Source organism: Syngnathus leptorhynchus, unplaced genomic scaffold (genome assembly GCF_054491065.1).
Source record: "Syngnathus leptorhynchus isolate UIUO unplaced genomic scaffold, UIUO_Slep HiC_scaffold_375, whole genome shotgun sequence".
Lineage (NCBI taxonomy): Eukaryota > Metazoa > Chordata > Actinopteri > Syngnathiformes > Syngnathidae > Syngnathus > Syngnathus leptorhynchus.
The window spans coordinates 12,932-17,500 of NW_028232331.1; positions in this window are offsets into that span (position 1 = coordinate 12,932).

A 4,569-nucleotide genomic window follows, 5' to 3' on the forward strand; every position below is an offset into this window, starting at 1 on the left:
GGCGTCCGCCCAGCGCCGGTTCCGCAGTCGGCCTCGAATGACGAAAAATAACGGTCTCCTCCTGGAGCTCACAGCCAACTTGGCAAAAAGTTTCTAAGTGCCCACGGCCCTGCCGAGCTTTGGCGTCCGCCCAGCGCCGGTTCCGCAGTCGGCCTCGAATGACGAAAAATAACGGTCTCCTCCTGGAGCTCACAGCCAACTTGGCAAAAAGTTTCTAAGTGCCCACGGCCCTGCCGAGCTTTGGCGTCCGCTCAGCGCCGGTTCCGCAGTCGGCCTCGAATGACGAAAAATGACGGTCTCCTCCTGGAGCTCACAGCCAACTTGGCAAAAAGTTTCTAAGTGCCCACGGCCCTGCCGAGCTTTGGCGTCCGCCCAGCGCCGGTTCCGCAGTCGGCCTCGAATGACGAAAAATAACGGTCTCCTCCTGGAGCTCACAGCCAACTTGGCAAAAAGTTTCTAAGTGCCCACGGCCCTGCCGAGCTTTGGCGTCCGCTCAGCGCCGGTGCCGCAGTCGGCCTCGAATGACGAAAAATGACGGTCTCCTCCTGGAGCTCACAGCCAACTTGGCAAAAAGTTTCTAAGTGCCCACGGCCCTGCCGAGCTTTGGCGTCCGCCCAGCGCCGGTTCCGCAGTCGGCCTCGAATGACGAAAAATAACGGTCTCCTCCTGGAGCTCACAGCCAACTTGGCAAAAAGTTTCTAAGTGCCCACGGCCCTGCCGAGCTTTGGCGTCCGCCCAGCGCCGGTTCCGCAGTCGGCCTCGAATGACGAAAAATAACGGTCTCCTCCTGGAGCTCACAGCCAACTTGGCAAAAAGTTTCTAAGTGCCCACGGCCCTGCCGAGCTTTGGCGTCCGCCCAGCGCCGGTTCCGCAGTCGGCCTCGAATGACGAAAAATAACGGTCTCCTCCTGGAGCTCACAGCCAACTTGGCAAAAAGTTTCTAAGTGCCCACGGCCCTGCCGAGCTTTGGCGTCCGCTCAGCGCCGGTTCCGCAGTCGGCCTCGAATGACGAAAAATGACGGTCTCCTCCTGGAGCTCACAGCCAACTTGGCAAAAAGTTTCTAAGTGCCCACGGCCCTGCCGAGCTTTGGCGTCCGCCCAGCGCCGGTTCCGCAGTCGGCCTCGAATGACGAAAAATAACGGTCTCCTCCTGGAGCTCACAGCCAACTTGGCAAAAAGTTTCTAAGTGCCCACGGCCCTGCCGAGCTTTGGCGTCCGCCCAGCGCCGGTTCCGCAGTCGGCCTCGAATGACGAAAAATAACGGTCTCCTCCTGGAGCTCACAGCCAACTTGGCAAAAAGTTTCTAAGTGTCACATCTGTGAAAAAACGACTAAGTGTCAACTTTCGAAAAAACGGCTAAGTGTCAACTTTCGAAAAAACGGCAAAGTGTCACATCTCTGAAAAAACGGCTAAGTGTCGACTTTCGAAAAAACGGCTAAGTGTCAACTTTCGAAAAAACGGCAAAGTGTCACATCTCTGAAAAAACGGCTAAGTGTCACATCTCTGAAAAAACGGCTAAGTGTCACATCTCTGAAAAAACGGCTAAGTGTCGCCTCTCTGAAAAAACGGCAAAGTGTCAACTTTCGAAAAAACGACAGAGTGTCGCCTCTCTGAAAAAACGACTAAGTGTCGACTCTGAGAAAATGGCAAAGTGCCCACGGCTCTGCGGGCTCGTGCATCCGACCCGCGCCGGTTCCCCAGCCGGCCTGATATAAGGCAAAACCAGCCTCTCCGCCTGGAGCTCAGAGCCAACTTGGCGAATATTTTCTAAGTGCCCACGGCTCTGCGTGGCTACGGCGTCTGCCCAGCGCCGGTTCCTGGGTCGAACCCCGAGGACGAGGAATGCCGGTCTCCGCCTGGAGGTCCCAGCTTAATCGGCGAAAATTTTCTAAGTGCCCACGGCTCTGCCGGGCTCGTGCATCCGACCCGCGCCGGTTCCCCAGCCGGCCTGAAATAAGGCAAAACCAGGCTCTCCCCCTGGAGCTCAGAGCCAATTGTGGCGAAAAAACGACTAAGTGTCAACTTTCGAAAAAACGACTAAGTGTCAACTTTCCAAAAAAACGGCTAAGTGTCGACTTTCGAAAAAACGGCTAAGTGTCAACTTTCGAAAAAACGACTAAGTGTCGCCTCTGAAAAAACGACTAAGTGTCGCCTCTCTGAAAAAACGACTAAGTGCCCACGGCTCTGCGGGGCTTGTGAGTCCGCCCCGCGCCGGTTCGGCGGTCGGCCTCAAAAAGCGAAAAATCAGCCTCTCTCCCTGGAGCTCACCAAAAATTTGTCGAAATTTTTCTAAGTTCTCCTCGAGGTACCAGGGGGTGAGGTACCCGGGCTAAGGTGCAGTACCTTTTTTGGTCTTCAGGTGCGCCAGAGTACAATGAAATGGTCCCAGTAGTCAGTGTACTCATCGACTTTCCCCCCGTTTTCCAAAGCACCCCGTTTACGAGTATGGAGGAGATGGTGCTGGTCTCCCCACGGCGTCGGACACGCCGTCCTCGACAGCACAAGGTCGGATAGAAGACCTGAAAAGCGCCGTGGCACGCGCTGGAGGTGTCACTGTGGCGAAAAAGTGACTAAGTGTCAACTTTCGAAAAAACGGCTAAGTGTCAACTTTCGAAAAAACGGCTAAGTGTCAACTTTCGAAAAAACTGCTAAGTGTCAACTTTCGAAAAAACGACTAAGTGTCGCCTCTCTGAAAAAACGGCAAAGTGTCAACTTTCGAAAAAACGACTAAGTGTCAACTTTCGAAAAAACGACTAAGTGTCACCTCTCTGAAAAAATGGCAAAGTGTCAACTGCGAATGTGGTGGTGCATGGAAGGAAGTGGAGGACGGCCGCCTCCTTAAACACAGGCCGGAGAGGAGCGTCAGGGCCAGGCTCCTCAAACATGGACCGAGTGTCGCCCTTAACACAGACCAAGGGGAGGACGGCCGCCTCCTTAAACACAGGCCGGAGAGGAGCGTCAGGGCCAGGCTCCTCAAACATGGACCGAGTGTCGCCCTTAACACAGACCAAGGGGAGGACGGCCGCCTCCTTAAACACAGGCCGGAGAGGAGCGTCAGGGCCAGGCTCCTCAAACATGGACCGAGTGTCGCCCTTAACACGGACCAAGGGGAGGACGGCCGCCTCCTTAAACACAGGCCGGAGAGGAGCGTCAGGGCCAGGCTCCTCAAACATGGACCGAGTGTCGCCCTTAACACGGACCAAGGGGAGGACGGCCGCCTCCTTAAACACAGGCCGGAGAGGAGCGTCAGGGCCAGGCTCCTCAAACATGGACCGAGTGTCGCCCTTAACACAGACCAAGGGGAGGACGGCCGCCTCCTTAAACACAGGCCGGAGAGGAGCGTCAGGGCCAGGCTCCTCAAACATGGACCGAGTGTCGCCCTTAACACGGACCAAGGGGAGGACGGCCGCCTCCTTAAACACAGGCCGGAGAGGAGCGTCAGGGCCAGGCTCCTCAAACATGGACCGAGTGTCGCCCTTAACACGGACCAAGGGGAGGACGGCCGCCTCCTTAAACACAGGCCGGAGAGGAGCGTCAGGGCCAGGCTCCTCAAACATGGACAGAGTGTCGCCCTTAACACAGACCAAGCGGAGGACGGCCGCCTCCCTAAATACAGGCCGAACCGGAGCGCGAGTGTCGCTCCTTAAACACGGACCGAGTGGAGGACGGCCGCCTCCTTAAACACAGGCCGAACAAAATGACACAAAGTGTCAACTGCGAATGTTGTCCATCCAAGGAAGGAGCGTGATGCCCGGCCGGCTCCTTAAACACAGGCCGAGAGTCGCCCCGGACGGTCCGCCTCGCGGCGCCCGTCTGCTCGGATAAAATGACACAAAGTGTCAACTACGAATGTTGTCCATCCAAGGAGGGAGCGTGATGCCCGGCCGGCTCCGAAAACACAGGCCGAGAGTCGCCCCGGACGGTCCGCCTCGCGGCGCCCGTCTGCTCGGATAAAATGACACAAAGTGTCAACTGCGAATGTTGTCCATCCAAGGAAGGAGCGTGATGCCCGGCCGGCTCCTTAAACACAGGCCGAGAGTCGCCCCGGACGGTCCGCCTCGCGGCGCCCGCCCGCTCGGATAAAATGACACAAAGTGTCAACTACGAATGTTGTCCATCCAAGGAAGGAGCGTGATGCCCGGCCGGCTCCTTAAACACAGGCCGAGAGTCGCCCCGGACGGTCGCCTCGCGGCGCCCGTCTGCTCGGATAAAATGACACAAAGTGTCAACTACGAATGTTGTCCATCCAAGGAGGGAGCGTGATGCCCGGCCGGCTCCGAAAACACAGGCCGAGAGTCGCCCCGGACGGTCCGCCTCGCGGCGCCCGTCTGCTCGGATAAAATGACACAAAGTGTCAACTGCGAATGTTGTCCATCCAAGGAAGGAGCGTGATGCCCGGCCGGCTCCTTAAACACAGGCCGAGAGTCGCCCCGGACGGTCCGCCTCGCGGCGCCCGCCCGCTCGGATAAAATGACACAAAGTGTCAACTACGAATGTTGTCCATCCAAGGAAGGAGCGTGATGCCCGGCCGGCTCCTTAAACACAGGCCGAGAGTCGCCCCGGACGGTC